General features: G+C 41.6%; 1 protein-coding gene across 1 annotated transcript in view; it reads right to left on the reverse strand.

Annotated features, from left to right (window-relative positions):
- Positions 1-345: 345 nt before the first annotated feature.
- The window catches only part of FARS2 (phenylalanyl-tRNA synthetase 2, mitochondrial), a 430,241-nt gene continuing 407,572 nt past the window's right edge, over positions 346-23,014 (reverse strand). Inside the window, exons 9-10 of the transcript XR_012157338.1 lie at positions 1,937-2,079; positions 346-400 (exon numbers count right to left, since the gene is read on the reverse strand). The gene's annotated coding sequence lies outside the window, so the exon portion shown is untranslated. The remainder of the gene's footprint in view (positions 401-1,936; positions 2,080-23,014) is intronic.

Consider the following 23,014-nt stretch of genomic DNA (forward strand, 5'->3'; position numbering starts at 1 on the left):
AGTACCAACTAATGACAAAGGTAGATTGAATGTGTCGTAAACATGATGCATTTTGTCCATGAGCTTACAGGAAATCTAAATGGTTTTAAATAACTTTGTTCAAATGTCCTGAGGTTTTTAATGGAGAATGAAAATGATGAGGGTCACATATTAGTATTTTATTGACTACAAGCCAAAAAGGTTGCTTTGCAAACATTTTAAACTTTCTATCTGATCAGAGTTACCTTCCATTTGAGGATGCAACTTCCACTGGCATCAACATACTGATGGGTGAAAAGGAGAACACATCCTTCTGTCCAGGGGAAAAGATTCTGGACCTTTCCATTTCCAAAATAATTAATAGAATGAATGGGTTTGGGGGTTTTGTGAATTGCAGCTTATGCTCATGATTTCATATTTTCTGCAAAAGTATCAAAAAGAAACAATTATTTGGTGGGGAGGATGTCTTTCAAACATTCTCATGGAACTTTTCCAGTTTTCCAACAGATAAAAGGACCATTTCAGAAGAAAAAATAAAAATGTCCCTTTTTTTTTAAAGGTCTCAAATGGTTAAGACCTCTGTTTTAAGTCTCTCCCCTCACCCCACCCCAAAAAAGCTCTTCCAGCAGCACAGTGCCACCTAACACCATGTTGTAAGGAACTTTTCACTTAGCTGTTATTTTCAGGAGAATCATGCTTCTATTCTTAAAGGATTTTTGTTGCTCTTGGTTTGCACATCTCTTCCCTTATTAAATCATCCACCATGTAATTTACATCATATTGCTTAATTAAGAGGAAACTCTTTTGCTGCGGCATGTGTTGGAGGATGAATAGAATCAATCAACTTTCTTACAAGACTAGAATCTCCATACAAACCATTCATTTCCGAGCTTACTTCTGCAGAAACAATAAAACGAATGCTATTGTACTACCTTGAAAATGGGCATTTTAAATGCTTATGACAGGTATGTTGTAAACGTTCATGATGGATATATTGTATATTTTTCATATCTCTGGTTAGAAAATAAAAGGGGTCTAACTTAATAAGCATCAAGCGCTTGAATTTGGGGCTGGGGTACTAATAGGTGTCTGTGCCATGCCACCATTTTCACATCTCTCAGCTGGAAAAAGGAGGCAGAGAAAACGTTGTCAGGCCATCACTTCTAGGGTGAACGTCATCACTTTGCCCTCTAGCTTCCAATCCCAGTTCAGGCACTACGAATAGGAATTATGCGTGTGCGTATCGACAGAATAAAAAGACATCTTCTACACACAAGTATAAAGTCAACTGCTGTGTCTACTGCAGACCACCCATCATCCTGGAGAAGCTGACCTTAATTAATTTAAACCAGGCTCACCTTGTTTTACTATAAGCAATTAAGATTAATTTGTTTCTGTAGCACCAAGAGTCTGTTATGGCTATTGTCTTCAGCGGTGCTTAGCAAGCTTGCAGGATCAGTATAATGGTGATAATTTACAGATGAGGGCTGGGGAATTGGGAACAATGACAAGCAAAGTGACAAAGCAGCAGTTCTTGACATTTTTCATACCAGGACTTCCTTAGCCAGGATCTCACTCACACCACTTCCTTCCCATTTAGCAATATGGGAAGGGCAGGACGGTCATTGACCCCCTGATATCTGTTTGTGACCTCCAGCTTAAGAATTCCTGGGCTAAAGTACTAAAGTTAACCCCTGGCTGGTTGGTTCCATGATTTTAGTTTAGATTTTCTATTTTAAAAGAAACTGATGTACCATCTTCCAAATTTCTGACTCATTATTCTCAAAACAAAGGAATGAACTGATTGTAACATGCAACAGGGATGATTATGTGTATGTGTAAGTAAGAGTGCTGATGTCCGTAACGGCATCCTACACAAGGGGCTTCACGACTCCGCCTTATAATCATCATATGACTTCATATCATAGGCTTTATTTTTTTTAGTGTTTGCACTTACCCTGTAAACTATTTCTCCAAGGCATGTTTCCTGGCTTCCAGACATTTAACTCCAATTGTAGACAATGTGGCTAATGCCACAGAAAACAAGATTTGTATGGCCTAAAGACAAGCAGCAACTGCGATGGTCCCTTGGTTTTCACACTGAATAAAAACATAAAAAGGGAAGGTTGAGTGAGGCTTCACTACCCACTAATACCTCACAGCAATTGTTTTCTTTGATAAATTAGCTCTAGGCAAGCACTTGACTGTCAGCATGGAATTTGATTTTGTAGCTCCTGTACAGAAGAATTGCCTGCTATCTCAGCTAAGTGCTGTCTATAGTGAATAGCAGAATATACTGAAAACAGAGCCAGCTGGATTAAGCTCTGTTTGGTTTGTGTAAAGCAGATTCAAACCAAATAATGACAGTTAATTTTTTTAAATCTTTAGGGTAAGAGTAACATCTCATGGGTTTATTGCTTAAAAAGAGTTGTCACCCACTTGTCACAGCTGCTCCTCATTTTTAAAGACGGTAAGATGTCACAATAACCCCTTATAACAATTGTTGGTGGGAAAGGGAGGTAGAAAGACTGAATTAGTCCAAAATAAAGAGCCTCCTGATACAACTCAAAGCCTATTTTAAGATCATGCTTGGTAAACAAGAACAGTATGAGATCAGACACTGGTGAACCAAAATTGGTGTGTCAGAACCTAGACCTAACTGGTGGACAAAATAATGAGTGGATGGGCTATTCCACCTATAACTCCTTTTTGGGGTCCTTAAAGAAAGGAACTTTGGGAGAAAAATTGTCTACTGTACCTAGCTTCACCATCATGGCTGCTACCCCCACCATCTCCTGGAACCTCCGGCCTTTGTCATCCTGATCATGAGAGATGTGCTAACCAGACTGGGCCAGAGAGAGGGACCCAGATGACCATTTCCAACAGCTACAGCTATATCCTGAACACCTCCTGGGACATGAAACTTTGTCTCTCCTCCCTGTGTTCCCTCCCCACCATGTATCCTTTCCCTTCCCCACCTTATTTCTTCTCTTTCCTAGCTCTCAGCTTTTTCCATCTGTCTAATACGAGTCTGGCTTAGCCAGCCAAGACTTTATATTTTGCAGCACTGCCGTGAGCCTGTGACCAGAATGAGGCAACTAAAAGCAACGTCCTAAACAGCCTGATACTGATACGAGTTTGCCAGGTCTCGGAGTAGTTGATAAGACCATTTGCTGTGCTATGACGAGACCATTTCCAGCTATGAGGTTGCAAGAGAGTCAATATCAGAGACAGAAACTTCATTTTCTATCTTTGCTGTTCTTTTCTCTCCCCTTTTGTGTATATTTGTTTTCTTCTGAGGAAATGTGATCAAACTTAAACACCAGCAACTCCAGTCCATCTCAACTAATGTCTTCTCTTTTCCTCCAAAGGACGGTTATTACCATCTTTAATACCACCTAAAAGACTGTCAAATAAGGGTTCCTTTCCTTCTAAAATCTCTCTCCAGCTAAAGGGAAAGGGAACAAGGGATGATGTTAAAATGAAAGCCCTATTTAATACCTTACATTGCAAATGCTTTAACTGTTTTTTCCTTCTTTTCTGTATCTTTAATAAAAGGATTCGTAATGGTGTGGTTGCTAACGTATTAAGCAGGCTGAGGTCTCTGTATACCAAACCCCAAACCTTGTTTAGAACTGTTTAATGGTGACAGTGACTGGGTTATGTTAACATCTTTGGCCCATATATTCCATCTAAATTAATACAAGTCTCATGACTTCTGGGTAAATCAGCCAATGAGAGTTTGAAGTGATGCTGTAAATGCTCCAAAACTAGGCACAGACTGCCTACTCCCGTGAAAAAAATCTAGGGGCAAAAATGAGGAACCTCCCCACTCTCTTTCTAAAGCCTCCCAGTGCTTTCAAAATGGATTGAATATTTATCCTCACTTCTCCTGAACTGTTTTGAAGGATACAGTCCAGCTACACGGGACTGAGCACATTCCTCTGCAATGTCTCTATTTCAGGAGTGGCAGGGAGACAATTCCTAACTGGCTGGGTAATGCAGGTAGGGAGTCTCCTGACTGAAAGGCTGTATATAAATGTAAAATATTATTAATTATTTTAATCATTTGATTTTCAAGTGTGTGAGAGAGGACCTCAAATTCAGGAGTCTGTTAGAATTAGAGATAGGCCCAAACTGCAAATGTTGGATCAAATCTGAGCTTCTGCCAAGACTGGGCTTGCCTTGATCTGGGGTTTTGGTTTGGGCCCATCTTTGGTTGTAAAAGACTCTCCCCGAGTCCATTACTCAGCTGGAAATTCTGTAATTCATAGTACTCTCTTCCCTCTCTTAACCTGCCAGATGTAGCCTTATAAGATGTATCAGATAATGAATGATCCTACCGTAAGTGAGTCTCCACATTCTTGATAACTGTATTCTGCCAGGTGGTGTGTGAATTCTGAGGAAAAGCAAACTCCCTGCCCTTGGGGAAATGTTCAAGTTAGCCTTTGGAGCTACCATATGATATACTGAACTTTAAATCAGTCTGCTGAAATGCAGCACTGTATTGAATACACTGGAAGAAAACCCCACACAATAACCCCCTAAATCTATGCATATTTTTAATGCTTCTTACATATTTCTCTTTTCTCAATGATGTGGGTCCATTTCTGCCTCTTTCTTTAGACCAAGGGTGGGCAAACTATGGCCCACAGGCCGCATCCAGCCCGACAGCCATTTTAATCCAGCCCTCAAACTCCTGCTGCGGAGCGGGGTCTGGGGCTTGCCCTGCTCTGGTGCTTCAGCTAGGGAGCAGGGTTGGGGGCCACTCCGCGCAGCTCCCAGAAGAAGGGGCATGTCCCCCCTCAGGCTCCTATGCATAGGGGCAGCCAGGGGACTCTGCTCCACATGCTGCCCTCACCCCAAGTTTCCACCCCCACAGCTCTCATTGGTCGGGAACTGTGGCCAATGGGAGCTGCAGAGGTGGCGCCTGCGGATGGGGCAGCGTGCAGAGCCACCTGGTCACACCTCCATGTAGGAGCCAGGGAGAGGGGCACGCTGCTGCTTCCGAGAGATGCTTGAGGTAAGTGCCACCTGGAGCCTGCACCCCTGAGCTCCTCCAGCACTCCAACCCCCTGCCCCAGCTCTGATCCCCCTCCTGCCCTCCAAACCCCTCGGTCCTAGCCTGGAGCACCCTCCTCTACCCCAAACCCCTCATCCCCAGCCCCACCCCAGAGCCCGCACCCCCAACTGGAGCCTTCACTTCTCCCACCTCGCCACCCTCCCCACCCCAGCCTGGAGCCCCCTCCAGCACCCTGAACTCCTCATTTCTGGCCCCACCCCAGAGCCCATATCCCCAGCCAGAGCCCACACCCCCTCCCGCACCCCAACCCCAATTTTGTGAGCATTCATGGCCCGCCGTACAATTTCCAAACCCAGATGTGGCCTTCAGGACAAAAAGTTTGCCCATTCCTGCTTTAGACAGTATAGAGGTGACCATAGAAAAGTAGGAAGAATTGTAGACAGTGAGTTGATATATTTATATATATACACACACACATATATATGTAAAAAAGGATTTTATTACATCTTTAGATTGTCTGACCCAGCACATTTTGCTGATTCAGACTCATAAGGTCTAAAATAATTTCCTACTGCTGTCCTATCTGCTGGACTGTTGTATTTTTAAACAATTAATGGGCCAGCAAATTCCTGGGAATAGGTCCCATGACACTGTGCACTAAAACAGAACAATTTTTGCACGGGGTAAATCTGGTGCTGCAGCAAATTTATGGCAAAAGACTCTATACTTGAGATATTAATGATTAGGACCTGATCCTGCAAAGATTTAGGAGCATGCTTAACTTCACACACAGTGAATAGTCCCATTAATCAGCCCCTTATTCTGTATTTAGCCCAGAATTTTTGCTTCCTACGTAATAAGGCCCTGAGCAATGGGATCGTTATTTTTTCCTCCATAAAATATTATAATGGACCTTGGGCTGAAAATCTGTGCTGCTGATCTCAATAATACCCCCTACACGTGGTCCTGGAAAGGCGTCCTAAAGAGGCATAGGTTCAAGGATTACACAACATGCCATACAGTGATAGACTCAAGGAGCTTGATCTATTTAGGTTAACAAAGAGAAGGTTAAGGGGTGACTTGATTACACTCTATAAGTACCAACATGGGGAGCAAATATTGGCTCCTCAGTCTAGCAGAGAAAGGTGTGACACGATCCGCTGGCCGGAAGTTGAAGCTAGACAAATTCAGACTAGAAATAAAGTGTACATTTTTAACATGCGGGGGTAATTAACCACTGGAACAATTTACCAAGGATTGTGGTGGATTTTCCATCATTGAAAAGTTTTAAATCAAGATTGGATGTTTTTCTAAGATCAGCTCTAGGAATGATGTTGGGGCAGTTCTCTGGCCTGTGCTATACAGGAGGTCAGATTGGATGATCACAACAGTCCCCTCTGGCCTTGGAATCTATGAGTACCTGTCTGCCAGGAAATACTTCCTGGGATGGACATGGGGGTTTTCAGGCCTCTTTTACATCACTCTGACCCTTTTACACCACATAAAGGAGCGGGAGTGAAGGTCTCACTCTTTGTGAATTAAGCATTGGACAAGATCATCCATTTAGATCAGATGGGCAAAGCTCATTTTATGAGCTCCCTGTAGTGGTGGGCTTGATGACTTGTTCCTCTTAGTCTAGAAAATTGGAAGGCTCCAGAAGCAACAACAGCTACTATCCTATAAGTAGTATAAGAGAAATACTGCACCTGCTTTTAGTTCCTGTCGCTAATATTTATTTCAATGTTTTGTTCTGCGGTTGGACGTTATTAGATAAACCCACTGGAGTGTTCTTAAATTGTTTTTGCTTCGTTTTGTTCTTACGTTATTTTTATTTCCTTTGTCAACAATGCAGCTAAGAAGCCTAAAAAGTATCAGAAGAGCAAGGCAATGTGCCCCAGATGGAAGCATAAACCAGTCTCTCTTAGATCTAGTGTCCTGAGTTGGTTAAAGAAGTGGTATTTGGTTATAGGGAGCTGTATTGCTCTCCCAGCAGATATCAGGAAAATTAAAGTCACCCATGAGAACCAGGGCGTGCGATCTAGTAGCTTCTGCGAGTTTGCTACAAGCTAAGTTAGATAGGCTTTCATCTTAAGTTACAGGAACAGAACAGAACCACCTTATATTCTCTCAGCAAAGCCCTGATCCTCCTGTATGTCTGTGGGACTGTGCCACTCAAAGCAACACCCTGGAACCTCCATATTCCCCCCATTGTATAATTATGATATATTTCATACAACATATGCCATGTAAGATATCATATGAAAAGTCATGATCTGCTGAAAAGCATTGTTATGTCCAAATGTGTATATCATTCGTGTGTATGAAGTTATGAGATTTTGCAATATGGTTGTTACTGAAATAGGTTGAGGTTTGAGAGTCTCTACTGCTGGTTCCCCAGGGACAGCAAGGGTGGTGATCCACTCCCAGGAGGGTGTTAAGTGACCCTTAATCAGCAGGGGAGTTGTAAACAATGGATTTACAATTCTGTAAGAGAAGCACACACAATGGGGGATTGCTCAACCCTGTGACTCAGCAAAGCCCTCCAGGGCATGTCTGGGCTAGTGTTTTCCAAGCACATGGACTGAAGATATAAAATGGGGGACAGTGGCATCATGCTTTGGCCCTTATCCTTCTCCACATATGCTGGAAGCAATAAGAACGCTGGAAAGACAAAGACCAAAACTGAGGAGACTGGTCCCAGGCTTAAAGGGGAAGCCTATGTATTAAGAACTGTAACATCTAGTGTGATGAGAAAACTGCTTGTCCAAATACTGCCCAGTCTAATAAGGTTTAAGATTTAGACTGTGCACTTACCTTTTTTTTCTTTGGTAACTATCTCTGACCTTTTGTGTCTAGTACTTATAATCACTTAAAATCTATCTTTCTATAGTTAATAAATCTGTTTTATATTTTACATAAAACAGTGCATTTTTGTTGAAGTGCTTGGGAAATCTCAGCTCAGTTTACCAAGGCTAGTTTGTGTCCTCTCCACATTGAGGGAGAACCCAGGAATCCTGTCACAGGGACTCAGGATAAAAGTTGATGCTGCAGCTCAGAGCAAGCCTCCCAGCCCTGGACAGGTAACCAGACACGCACTAGCTCTGCTCAAGGCAGCACACTAAAAATAGCAGTGTGGATGTTGCGGCACCAGCAAAGGTGCAGGCTAGCCACCCGATCTTGGATAGTCCTGGTGGGTAAATGACTTAGGAGCACAAGTCTTCTTGACTTTCAATGGGACTTGTGCTCCTAAGTCATTTTGGTGCTTTTGAAAATCTCACCCTATTTTTATTTTACTATTCAAACAACTCATTTCCTAGGGTCAAGGTCTTTATTTACAAAAGTAAAATGCTGACATAGAGAAAACCTCACATTTAATGAGCTGTCTTTAAAAGCTACAGCATCCTTTTGTGGACTTAGGCAAGTCACAACAACAAAAAAGAGAAAGAAAGAAATCTAAGCTTTCACTAACATCAGTTAATCTTCACAAGGTCATACTTTACGTAATTTTAATTAACATCTATTGAGCGTTGATGTTCACTTGCCAAATGGAAATATGTTCATTAAAATACACATTAAATACCCCTGCTATAACATCAGTTGAGAATGTTAAACAGACAGGACTTGGAATCATTGTTCTGAATGTTCTTGTCAGTGGTGTATGTGCTTTACTTTTTCAAACATTTTCCATTTCTCTCAGCCTGGATAAATGTACCACAATGCATCTCCAAGGAGAGCAGTTTCCTGGCTAGCATTATAATTCTGCAAAGGGGAATTTTTATAAACTTTGAATTTACACCATACTGGGTAAAAGTGGAATTTAAAATTAAAAAGCCATATTAAAATAGCATTAGGGCACCCCTGGGAATTTATTTATTTGGTCCATTAATACATTTCTGACAGAGATGGAGCAAAGTGCTGTGGCTGGGCTAGGGGAGGGAAGCAGGATTTCTATTAAGCAGTACTGTGGCCTGGTGCGTTGCAGCAGTCTCAAGCTGTGGATCAAGAGAACACACCATGACATTATCTTGGGGCACCCATGATTGAGTCACGTTGTTACCCCCGCTGCCTCAGCAAGAGAGAGAGACTTGCTGGTGCTAAACTGGATGTCAGCTCCTTGTCACTCCAGACTGTTAGCCACTCAAACACTCTCCTCGGAAGCTCGGCCAGCCTTTACTTTGCCTTGCAGGTTAACTTTATGTGCACCCCAATCACCAAGCCTCCTTGAAGAGCATTCCCCTGTCGTATCCAGCCCTGGCACTGGATACTCTCAGAAATTACCAGGTTCGCTGTCTCCAAAGAAAGTGTGCATGCTAGCCTATTAGGTTCAGCTGAGGGTTCACACTTTACTTACCATTACAGCACTGAAATGAATTTATAATAAAAGCAAGAACAAGTTTATTAATAAAGTACAGAGATTTAGGTGATACTGAGTAAAGATAGAGCAAACAGAATTGATTACAAAAGAAAAACATGCTGCTAAGAGACTAACCATAATTTTAGCAGGCCTCACTTCTTTGGCTAAAGCAGTTTCTTCACTCTCCTGTCTGGCTGCAGAGCCTGTTGGTTTTCAGTCAAAACCAGGATCCATAATGGTCATGATGAATCACTCCCCTCTGCCAAGAGTGTTCCTCAGTGAAATAGATAACAAAATGTCCTTTTGCTTCTCCTTATATTTTCCCCAAACTCATTGTTTTGACCCCAGAGACATGCCAAACCCCTGTGGTTTTAGCCTCTGGTGTCTTCCCACACTGATTTCACTTCTCCTCTGTCAACCTGGCTTTTCGTGTTGTTTTACATGTGTTTTGGTTTTTACGTTGCTTGATTTACCTCAGAGATCTAGGCAGGAAGGTAATTCAACATTCCTTTCTCTAGGACAAACTTCTTTATCAACTCTGCCTGGTTACATGGTTTAAACATATTTTTAGTACATACAAACAACTTCTTAATGATCACCCGTACGTACATCACACAATGCTTATGATTAGGGCTACGATTTTGTAACAGAGGTCATGGATCCCTGACTTCCAGAGACTTCTATGACTTGAGCCTGCAGCACCTGGGAACTGAAGGGTACCCCCATCACCTGTGGTGGCTGGGAACTGCGGGACCTCGAGCTCCCAGCCACCACGGGGCCCCTGGGAGCTCGAAGTCACCACGGGTGGCTGGGACACCCCTGGAGCTCAGAGCCGCTGCGGGTGGTCAGGGTGCCCCAGAGCTCCTGGCCGCCACAGGCGTGCCCTGCAGTTGAGAGCCATGGGTGACAGGGATGCCCCACAGCTCCCAGCTGGGGGCCTTAGGGGTGGTGTGAAGACCCCGCAGCTCCCCATTTTGTCATTCATATTTTTAGTAAAAGTCATAGATAGGTCACAGGCATCCATTAATTTTTCTTTATTGCCCATGACCTGTCAGTGATTTTTACTAAAAATATGCGTGACAAAATCTTAGCCTTACTTATGATGACCAGTATAGTATAAGCTTTCATTTGATACCTCACATGACCTTCTTTACAGAAAAATCCTATGACAGCAATGTCCTATGACACTACCTATGTTCAAAGTAGTGAGTTCGTTAGGCTCATAGGAGTTGCTGACACAACTCAAAACACTTAAAACTTAGGTCAACATAGCTACAGCACTCAGGGGTGTGAAAAATTCACACCCCGGAGTGCCTTAGCTATGCTGACTAACCCCAGCGTAGACACAACTAGGTCGACAAAAGAATGCTTCCATCGACCTAGCTACCATTGCCCTCGGAGGTGAAGTTCCTACAGAGATGGAAAAACCCCTCCCATGGCTGTAGTCTGCACCTACACTGTGGGATTACAGCAGCGCCATAGCTATCCACTGTAGCGCCCATAGTGTAGATATGGCGTGAGAGGGACAATAGAACATAAATGCATATTATGTTGTATAGAAACATATCAGTGATAGGGCACAACACTGACCTGGTATGGTCACTTTGGAGCCATCTCTTGTTTTATTTAAAAATGACAAAAGTGTTTACGTCTCATGAGAAATGCCTGACAGACTTGATGCCCAAAATTTACAGCAGTGAGCTCATTCCTCAGAAACAAAAAGTAGCAAGGAACAGGATTCAGCTGCTAAGCTATAAGGCAGATAACAAGTGACCTTTCTATAGAACCAGCCCATGCTGCCTTTTAAGCACTGGAGAACTAGTAGGTTTCTGACCTCAAAAATACCATGGAAATGCTACCAGATTTTCATTTAGACTGTTCAAAACTCTTTTATTTTTGGTCACACCTATTTAACTCAAACACCTAGGAGAAAGGCTCTTTCTCATTAAGTATCCCACACTTCTGACCCTTCAAAAACTAATGGCAGAGAAAACCAGCAGTTCACATCTATATGCCACCCAACAAATCTTCCAGCCAAAACAGGGAAAGCTGGACTTAATATTCCAGATATTTATTAGGTAAAACATCAAGCAGAAAAAACATAAAAAAAAAATCAAGGGGTTTTTAATACATCATAAACAAGTAAAAAAGGGCACTACTTTTTTTCCCCCTTTCTGGATCACTTTTAAATATTAGAAGGCTTGAGTTTACTTGACTAATTGTGTAATTAGAAATACTTCAAAATAATATATTTTTATATAGCATGCATTATTACACATTAGCATTTGTGAGAGTGCTATCTACAGACATTACAGATCTATTATTGGCAGTGGTATCTATAAAGCAATATGTATTTTGGCTCTACTCATAATGTGATCACATATTTCTTATGCTGACTATATGTTGTCATGCTGGACAGCATTCATGCAACAGCAGCTGGTTGATAAGACATTCAGAGAAATTCCACACCAGCCACCTTACTCCAAAGGAGAGTTCTAAGTTTGGCTTAATTTTTTAAGAGATAGAGTCTGATACACAAGTGTTTGCCAACTTCAACACTCGTGGCCTGAAAGCTCTGTGCTCTTCTTCCTGTAGGGTAAAAATTGCCTGCCTATGGAAAAGTTCTATCATAATTTGTATCTTCTTTGTTTGGACTACCCTTCAGAATTGAACAGAAAATTAACCCATTCCTGCTGTGTAATTCTATGGGATGGTTAAAAATAGAAACTATAAAAAGTTTAGAGTTTCCACTGGTTCTTAGAGTGATTTTTATTATACGTTTCTGTAGAACCTTATAGAATTAAGACCTGCTCCTGCACTGTTGAAGTTAATGGGAGTTTTGCCATTGTAGTCAATGAGCCTTTAATCACTATTACATTTTATAGGACTTTTCCATAAGCATGAAGAAGTCTATCACTTTCTGGGTACTGTCTGCTTCATATTATTTATCAATTAATTAATTAATTAATTATCAGTAGTTAACTCCCTGTAATGTGTATGGTGCTGTAGAAGATACCAGCAAAGACAGTCCCTGCCCTGAGAAACTTACAATTTCTTCTTTTCTCTATAAAATGTGACAAAAAAAATTGTATGTTTCAATTACATGGTGCCTTATAAAACATATATAAAGTATAATAATATACCAAGGACTGAGGACTCAGTGTCTCAGAGGGTGGGTAGTGCATAGCACCTATCTAGGTAGCTCTCAATATTGAACCGCAGATGGCTGTTCAATATGCAATGAAAAATACTTGTGCAGTCTCTGTTCAGTTTCTAGTGGCCATGCAAAAGAGCCACCTTCACAACCAGCATCTTTGCTGAACGTCTTGATTGACAAGTGAAAGGCAGAATTGGGCATGGGGACTAAATGGCCCTCTGGGCTCCAGAGGTGACTCCCTCAGCTCAGGATCCAAGCATGTTGGTAAGGAAGTTTGCATTGCTGCTGTCTATGCTGCATCCTTTCTGTGGTGATAGATGAGCACTACCTGCTCTGCAATTAAAAAACAAACAAACCTACTACATTTTAACAAACAAAGACACATATTAATTATTGTTAATTTGTATTGCAGGAGCACCCAGAGCTCCCACCCAAGGATCAGGGTGCCGTCATGCTATGTGCTATAGACACATGTTGTAAAAAGACAGCATTTGCCCAAAAGGGTTTACAAGCAAAGCCAATACTCTAAATGTATGACACTTCTGAGCCAACAAGAATGGGCACCCCAAAAGCCATTGAAAAAATATGGGTATCCTTTTGGAGCCTCTGGAACTAGTAACCAGCCCTGTTCTTTCAGACCTAGTAGGGCAAAATGGTATGCAGGATGGTAACAGCTCAGTGAAAACATGAGACCCAATACCAATTAGGGATTTAACTGTTCAAATTATAACTTTCAATTTAATCTGTGAATCTACAGGCAGAAAGCAAAAGTAGCAGGAAGGTTTCCAATATTCCCATAGCCCAGGTACCCAGCTGTTGTTACGTCCACTTGTTGGTCTTAACCTTTTTCGCCCCATGGCACTCGAGTGAATGCTGACAGCATCCACACCTTAAAAATGTCTCTCTAATAAGATAGCTCTTCTGAACGATTAGGTATTAGTTAAATTAAAAGAACAACATCCTTGGCCCTGTGCTCTTTTATAGAGTCTTGTAATGCTGCTTCCAGGTTCAGTGCACCTGCAGAGCGAAGGCTGTAACCATTCACCACAAAGCATACAGATCAGCAGACAACATAATGTTTAAAAGCAGCATTGTCCTACTTATTGAGAACACCTGAACTCAAATATTTTCACCAGACAATCTTATTATATTTCTCATATTGCAACACAGCTGCTCATAACTTTCAAAATTCAATCTGCATTGATAACACCAGCCAAACAGTCCAGCAATATAAAAGTTCCTTATTGTTGACTGGGTAGCCTCTGTACATATTACTTTCCGTGGTACCACAGTAATCACACAAACAATGCAAAAGCACTCTGGTTAACTAAAGCACTTTGAACCAGAACTTTAGAAAATGGTAGTCCTTTTAAATCATGGTTACTCTTGTTCCAAAACCTAGTGGTTCTCAGCCTTTGGTGTATTAACTAGGGCTGTCAAGCAATTAAAAAAAGTAATAGAGATTAATCGCGCTGTTAAACAACAACAGAATACTATTTATTTTGTATATTTTTGGATGTTTACTACATTTTCAAACATATTAATTTCAATTACTACACATAATACAAAGTGTACAGTGCTCACTTTATCTTTATTTTTATTACAAATATTTGCACTGTAAAAAACAAAAAAAAATTAGTTTTCAATTGACCTCATACAAGTACTGTAGTGCAATCTCTTCATCATGAAAGTTGAACTTACAAATGTAGAATTATGTACAAAAATAACTGCATTCAAAAATAAAAAATGTGAAATTTTAGAGCCTACAAGTCCACTCAGTCCTGCTTCTTGGTCATCCAATCACCCAAACAAACAAGGTTGGTTACAATTTGCAGGAGATAATGCTGCCTGTTTCTTGTTTATAATGTCACCTGAAAGTGAGAACAGATGTTCATATGGCACTGTTGTAGCTGGCACTGGAAGATATTTACGTGCCAGAAAGATTCATAAGTCACTTCATGCTTCAACCACCATTCCAGAGAACATTTGTCCATGGTGATGATGGGTTCTGCTTGAAAATGATCCAAAGCAGTGCGGACTGACATATGTTCATTTTCATCTTCTGAGTCAGATGCCACCAACAGAAGATTGATTTTCTTTTTTGGTGGTTTGGGTTCTGTAGTTTCCACATCAGAATGTTGTTCTTTCAAGACTTCTAAAAGCATGTTCCACACCTCGTCCCTCTCAGATTTTGGAAGGCACTTCACATTCTTAAACTTTGGGTCGAGTGCTGTAGATATTTTTAGAAATCTCACATTGGTATCTTCTTTGCATTTTGTCAGATCTGCTGAGAAAGTGTTCTTAAAATGAACTTGTGCTGGGTCATCATCCGAGTCTGCTATAACATGAAATATATGGCAGAATGTGGGTAAAACAGAGCAGAAGACATACAATTCTCCCCCCAAGGAGTACAGTCACAAATGTAATTGATGCTTTTTTTTTTAACGAGCATCATCAGCATGGAAGCATGTCCTCTGGAATTGTGGCCGAAGCATGAAGGGGCATACGAATGTTTGGCACGTAAATACCTTTCAACACCGACTACAAAAGTGCCATGCGAATGCCTGTTCTAACTTTCAGGTGACATAAATAAGAAGCAGACAGCAGTATCTCCCGTCAATGTAAACAAACTTGTATGTCTTAGCGATTAGCAGAATAAGAAGTAGGACTGAGTGGACTTGTAGGTGCTAAAGTTTCACACTGTTTTGTTTTTGAGTGCAGTTACATAACCAAAAAAATCTGCATTTGTAAGTTACACTTTCACAAAAAAGAGATTGCACTTCAGTACTTGTATGAGGTGAAAAATACTATTTCTTTTGTTTATCATTTTACAGTGCATATAGTTGTAATCAAAATAATAACATAAAATGAGCACTGTGCACTTTGTATTCTGTGTTGTAATTGAAATCAATATTGAAAATGTAGAAAAACATCCAAAAATATTTAATAAATTTCAATTGGTATTCTATTGTTATAAGTGCCATTAATCACGATTAATATTTTTAATCACGATTAAGTTTTTTGAGTTAATCATGTAAGTTAACTGCGATTAATTGGCAGCCCTAGTATTAACATCTTGCTTCCAACTAACTGGAACACCATCCCAACGAACAACCTGAGAAACGCAACTTCCTGTCCTCTGCCCTGACAATCCCCTTGCAGATCCCGACCCCCAGTCTGAGAACCCACGACATATGACAACTTATGCATTGTGTAATTATCCATGATATGCGACCATGTCATCCCTCCCTTTACATCTCTTCACCGGCTCCCTCTTCGCTGTTGTATCAAACATGAGCTACTTATTTCACCCCATACTCCTCCCTACCTATCATCTCTCATTCAGTATCAAAAGGTCAACTCCTGCCTCCAGCTGGCCCATGAAACCAGCCTCCATCACCCACCTATCAAATTTTCAAACAAGAACTTTTGTGCTTTCTCCCATGCTGCCCTTCATGCTTGGGAGGAGCTCCCTACAAAGCCACTTAACTGTTCTTCTTCAAATCCCTCCTTAAAACTATCCTTTGCCATAAGACCAACAAAAAACTTGACAACCATTCGGCTGCTGGTCTGCTGAGAGCACAGCCTATCAAGCTGACCAATATTGTCTTATTGTTTCCTTGTTCTCCCACGTCTGTCTGTATCCCTCTGTTAGCACTTATCTTATAAACTCTTTGGGGGCAGGGACTGTCTTTTATTCTGTGTTTGAACAGGTCCTAGCACAATGAGGTCCTGGTCCGTGACTAGGGCTTCTAGGCCCTATGATAATACAGATAATAACTAATAATAATTGTTTTCAGAAAGAAAAAAAGTAGGAAGATGGCTGGAAAAAGGGAGAGGGGGAAAACCTAGAGGGAGACAGAAAAGATGTCCAGGAGATGTGGAGAAACCAGGTGTAAGAGTTCACTGTCCATGTATATTTCTGGTGATTATAAAGATTATGGGATATGATATCCAGTTCCTTTTACTAATTATAGAAATCAAGAAATAAAGTAAAACTATTTACAAGGTTAGGGGTCAGTTCTTTTTTTTTGTAAGGTACATTCGCCACTGATGCCAGACCATACAAATGGCACTGTGGTAGTCTTCAGTCACTAGTGAGTGATTTTCTTTGCTGCCAAAGTAGACCATTTTGCACAACTTCCTTGTGAATCAGCCTCCCTAGGAGTATAGGGGTACCTCACAGTAACAGTCAGCTTCCTGGCTAATTCTGGTTCAGACTTTTCTCCAAAAGTCTCCTCATAACTGGGAGACTCCCACAGCAAATGAAGGAGTTTCCCTGGTAGGGCTGACATCGTTGCAGTCCTTAATACCCATTTTTGTGCATTTTATACAGATCCCAATAAAGCCCAAAATGTGGTGGTGGTGGTGGCGTTGTTCTTGATCCTCTCCCCGGCGCCCGCATTACACTGAGGAAGTTTAAGACTTAGTCTAGTCCACTTGTCTGGTGTAAATACAGTGTCATTAAAAAGTCCAGGCTTATCGCTTTAGGCAACATGAGAAAAAAGTAAATGACTGGAAACAGACATCTGATGAAGCTAGTAACTGAGACGTGGAGGATGCTGCAAAGGACGCTTACTGAACAAGCCAAAGAGCTAACGGTTTTTACAGATTAAGGTTACAGCAGTGTGTTTCCTGCATTCCAGAGCCAAACTGACAAGAAAAACCTGGCCCCCCTTCACACCACAACCAGACCCCAGTTACTTTTCCAAATCATTATAAGAAGAGAGACTATCTGGTTTTAAGATGTATCCGTAAAGCTAGTTCAAAGAATAAACAAGAAGAGAGGTTCTCTGCTGTCAAGAATAGAACAAATGAGTTTAGGTTGGAGAACATAACAACTCCTGGGTTTGGGTCTATAAACTCAAATGAAATACAAAGGAATATTTAATATGGAAGGAAGAAATCTTGTGAGTGCAGGAGAGGTTAGGAGAGTTTCCCCAACCAAAGCAATTAAGTGTGATTAAAGACTGATACATCAGAAAACCAGTCATAACAATAAAGACTGATACAGAATGCCAGATTATCCTGTACTAAGTGGTATCATGCCTTGATAAAATACATTAATGCAGTCTCATTTTGTATATGACCTGGTCCATTTAGAGCAAGTTACTACAGGGAGCAACAACGGGAATAGGGTTTCATTGCCCACCGTATTCACACAGCTATTGTAACTCCCCTCCCTTTATGAACACTTATAGAATGGGTGTAAAAATTAGAAAGGGGAAGAGTAGGGGAAAGTGTAGAATTGTCTGTTAAAAAAATATAACGGTATAATCAACATAACAAGATTGTTTGGCCACTATAGGCAGACAGACAAATGATAATCTTTAGCTCTTAGTCATACACCCATTTAAAGGAGTGGGGACATTGTCATTGACTTGAATGGATACAGGATCAGACTCATATTGTGCATTTCATCTGTCAATCCCAAAGTCCTTTACAAAGAATATTAAGTATGTAGTCGCCAAATTGCAGATAAGGAGATATTTCTATCCAGTTCACATTGCACACTACACAGATGTAACCACAAGGGCATTAGCTTCCAAATTAGTGGCTTCTGTATCTAGTCACACAAATTTGAAAGTATCTTTTAAAAGAATCTTTCCTATTTGTACCAGCTCTGGCTTATTTGAGGTTTGCAAAAAATTTTGCAGGCCAGTTGTGGGCCCTTCTAGTTAGCACTCGCTGATGTCATGTGAAAGTTTTTATTCTCAGGTCAAATATCTTACTTCCTAGGTCAGTAGAGACTATGAGCCCTGGGAGGAAAGTATGCTCATTGTTATAATAATAATAATAATAATAATAATGATAGACCTGATTCTGATTGTACTTACCCTAGTTTTAGGTGGGAGTGACTCCATTGTTTTCAATGATTTTACTCATGATTAAATTGGTATCAATTCAGAATCAGAGCCAAATATCTTTCATTCAGTACATTTCAGCATAAATGATTCCAAAACATTTTACCTACTATGGTCAATAAACACCAATGTTCAGTAAACTGCATGGGACTTGATTTATCTACCTCAGAGAGGTAAAAGGTTTCGTTGACTCTGCCAGGATTCCCACCTCTAGTTCTAGGGAGTCTAAATATCTCCAGTTTCATGCTTAGGCCACTAAGCCAATCCAGCTGTAGCTGGAGGAAAGGAGGTAAAAGTTTCAGGAGGATCTCTTGACAGGAAATGGCATGCATCTGAGAAGAAGGGAAAGGGGTGTCTCCAGGACAGCTGGGTTTGGGAAGCTGGATGTTGCTGGAGCTGGATGGTGGGGAAAAAATCAAGATTTTCTGCTTTTCATAACCAAAACTGAGCGAAAGCTTTAAATAAATAGGGATGTTGGGAAGACACAGGAGGCATCTGCAGCAGGTTGACTTCTTTGTTGACCCATGAATTCCCAGGTTTGTCCAAACATGCAAAGAGGTGACACAAGCCACTACAGATTCTTCTCAAATCAATTTATCCCTTCCTGCTTTCTACAGCCACAAGAAGTTTCTACTCACACCCACTGATTTCCTTTCGTAACTATTCTCTACTAAACCCCTTCCATATTCACCTCTGCAGCCCTTTTTCTGTCTTAGAGTCTACACCACCCTCAGTCCCATGAGGAAATTCAGCTGTACGCTGAACATGGAAGTAATTATTTCATAATGGAGTCAGACCCTGCAATTGGGATGGTGTCAGGCCTCACCTAAGTGACCTCATTTACAGACCCAGGCTTTGGCTGGCTGGCACAAAGCGATTTGTAATAGATAGGATGAATTTTAGTGATCGGTATATCACAGTGCTTAGATAGCTCCCAGATGACTACATCACCAGCACTTCACAAAGCTACACTAACTCAACTCTGTTTTAAAAAAAATCTACTTTATCATAATATACTCGGACAGGTGCAAAAAAATCAAGGGTTTGGATCTATATCTGTCACAACTTCTGGAAATCCTTCCGCTAATATCAGGTGGAGGGAAGCTGCTCTAATTGCCTTGCTTCCTATGGCACCTCACATCCACCTGATGCCGCTCAGTGACATTAAAACAGATTTTCAATCTCCTGCTCAGTGTATCATCCACAGTGGAGAAAATAAATCAACCCTTCTTCCAGTGGTGTCCGTGACAAAGGAGATGACACCACCACGAGGTCAGCTCTACGCAGTGCCATGGCTGCTGCCACCATCACCTCAAGTGCTCCTAGGATCTGGGTGATACCACCTAGACTTGCAGGTAGAATGTGGACTTGGCATGCTAGTATCACTGGACCTGCTTACAAACCCTCACATACAGTGATACACTGACCTCTAAACAACATTTACAATTATACTTGACAGTACTTAAAACCAAAAGTGACTGGTCTCAGAGCTCTCCCTCTCCCTGGTTATGTGGCATTGCACCATGTACTGTACTGTAAGGTCCCAGTGTGGCGGTTCAATACAAGACAGGACACGGCTTTAGGCAAGCAAGCAGGCTGGTCTGCTGATGGGATTGCCCCTGTCAGCTTTTCCACCTCTTTTATTTCTCTCCCCCTCTGCACATCACATACCCCAACCGACCGCAAAAGGCATCAACAAAGGAAATAATATGACTTATGGCATACAAATAAACCAGGATTTATTTGAAGGGCGGGGCAGACCCACACAGTCAAATAGAGCACAAGTCCAAATGAAACAGCCAGTCCTCAAAAATAGAATAGAAGGTAGCTTTTGAAGGTCATGTAGAACCCTCTTTCTCTCTCAAAATATAACCTTCATGATTGCCTAAGAATTCAGTTCAGCACTTGTTTGCAGCGGACATTCGTCCTCTCATCAGATTAAATTCTTTGCCAAATATACCCCTGGCATAATCCTGTTATCATCAGTGGAATTACACCAGGAATGTGATCTTCCCCCTTCAAGTATGCAGTGGAGTTGTTTGGCTTATATAAATCTGTCAGGTATACAGTTCATACAGTACACATGCAACATGTGCAGTCAGATTCTAGGCCTTGTGCAAAGCCAGATGTGCAAATCCTTTGGTAGACATACTTGAACTGCACCTGGGGCACAGTAGCAAACACTGGGAACAAATTGGGGTGCAGGGCTCAGGGAGATCATGGGGGATTTGGGCATCTACGGAAGGTGTCAGGTTGTTTGTCACTGGAGAGAAGAGGTGCTTGTCACTGTGAGTGCAAGAGGGTTTCAAGAGCTGAGGAATTGGGGCACGTGGAAACAGAGTGTAGGAGCTTTCGTTTTCTTTTGCAATTGAAGGGTGTTGATACTTTTCATTGGGGTCATGGGAGGGGGGTTGGAAGTCACTGGAGGATATGGGAGAGATTTTCAGTTAGCTGAGTTGAAACCATATACAATTACTTACCTTCCAGTAACTTGTTCTTCAAGATGTTTTGTCTGTGTGGATCCCACTTATGGTGTGTTTGCACACAAGTCATAGAGAGTGCATGTGCAACATCAGTGGGATACACACAGACAAAGACTCCAAGAACTATTTGTTTTCTGGTTCTAGGAACTCAGACACCTGTCCAGTAGTTAAACACTGCCACAGTCTCCATTTACAATGCCCAGTCACTCATCTGAATATCTTCTTTAAGAACAAACTATTAGAGACACAGGACTGGGTCTCAGGAGATCTTGGTTCAACTTCCAGCTCTGACACAAGTTTCTTCTGTTACTTTAGTCACTCTGTGTCTCAGTTTCCCACTTGTGGAATAATGAGAATAACTGCACTGCCCTAGCTTACAGGGGTGTTGTGAGGATAAATGCTTTACACGATTGTAAGGTGCTCAACCACTATGAGTGCTTAGATACACAGACTTATATACAGTGGCCCTTGCAAAACACTATAAGCTATTTCTAACCTCTACATCCAGTCCTCTGCAAGAGACACTTTGCTCCAGTATGGACAAGTTTAATATTTGCCAGCTGGCTCACAAACACCTCCAGTGAATGATATGCCCTGGCTATTGACCTGTACCTGTCCACTTCAGCTCTGCAGAGAGCCCTATGCCCTATTGCTGGTATGTGATGAGTACATAATGCAACAGCACAAAACTATACATTTTAAATTGTACAACAACTCAGTCATATGAGTCAGTCAGAAGGTATATGGTTAAAAACAATGTAAAGGACACACAGCATAGAGAACTGAGGCTACGTAGTGCCAGTAGACCAGGAGACCTGTAAAGGACATGAAAGACTGTCAATAGGACAGGTGAGAAGACCTGGTTTTCAGTTTACTGAGAGGGGAGGGATAGCTCAGTGGTTTGAGCATTGGCCTGCTAAACCCAGGGTTGTGAGCTCAATCCTTGAGGGGGCCATTTAGGGATCTGGGGCAAAAATTGGGGATTGGTCCTGCTTTGAGCAGGGGTTGGACTAGATGACCTCCTGAGGTCCCTTCCAACCCTGATATTCTATGATTCTAAGATGATAGAAAAGGAGTGGATTTTAATATGCTTTAGAAAAGGATGGGGATTCAGCAAGTTCTTGTCTACACTGGAGATTTACCCCAGTTACAGCCATTAGTGATCTGCCACTGGTGTAACTGCAGCTTGCAGCTCCTACCTTGAATGGGCAAAGCTGCTATTTGCACTGGTGAAGCGTATCCCACTTCCGGAGTTTATACTAGAGGTGTGAACTAGGGCAGATCCATTGGTGCTTGAATGGCTGGAAACATGGTAAATCCTCAGTGTAGACAAAGCCTGAGGCACGGAGTGGGGGCATGTTTTATTGGATAGCCGGTACAGCAGCATTCAAGGCTTACGCGCTAACAAAGGCATGTGTGTCAAACTCAGAGGAGCTAGGATACCTTCCTCACTAGTTCTTTGTGATTTAGAACAGACATGATTGGAAAATTCCCATTCTGATTTAGACAGAATTAAAAGAGAACGCAGGAGATTAATGGACAACAGGAAAGTGCATTAGAACTTTATAGCACTTCAGCACAACTACTATATTGACAGGCACCATGAGTCTCAGCTCCCCGCACTCAGCTCAGATAATGCTTCAGGGAATCTGAGGTACAATGGGACTTCTGAGGAAGTGCACGAGTGCCCAGTGAGGTCCTTCTGACTAGTACATTACAATGAATAGTTAATGAAGGGGCACTTACGCTAAACTGAAATACTCACTTTGTTGTAAGTGTTCCATTGCATCATGGAAGGAATCCATTGTTCTCCTCTGCAATTTCACCAGCCATACTGCTTTACTTTTCCCTGCTGAGATGTCACTTGTTCTGCCGAAGGTGCCGTTGGAACATGGCATCTGTTTCGATAGTCACTTAGGCAATTGCACATGAAATATCTCATTTGCCCATTAAAAGCAGCAGGGCTGAAACCTCAGGTGGTTTTTCCCTTGCAATCTAACAGCTAATTTTAACCTTGGAAGATTTGATTTTTCCTCCCCTAAAATCCAGGCACTTACTCCTAGCTCAAGACACACAAATAGCTCTCTTTGGTTAATAAATAGCTCTTTATAGAAAATGCTTAACATCTCAATGTTTGCTCTGAAGAAAGAACCC

Source organism: Lepidochelys kempii, chromosome 2, assembly GCF_965140265.1.
Source record: "Lepidochelys kempii isolate rLepKem1 chromosome 2, rLepKem1.hap2, whole genome shotgun sequence".
NCBI lineage: Eukaryota > Metazoa > Chordata > Testudines > Cheloniidae > Lepidochelys > Lepidochelys kempii.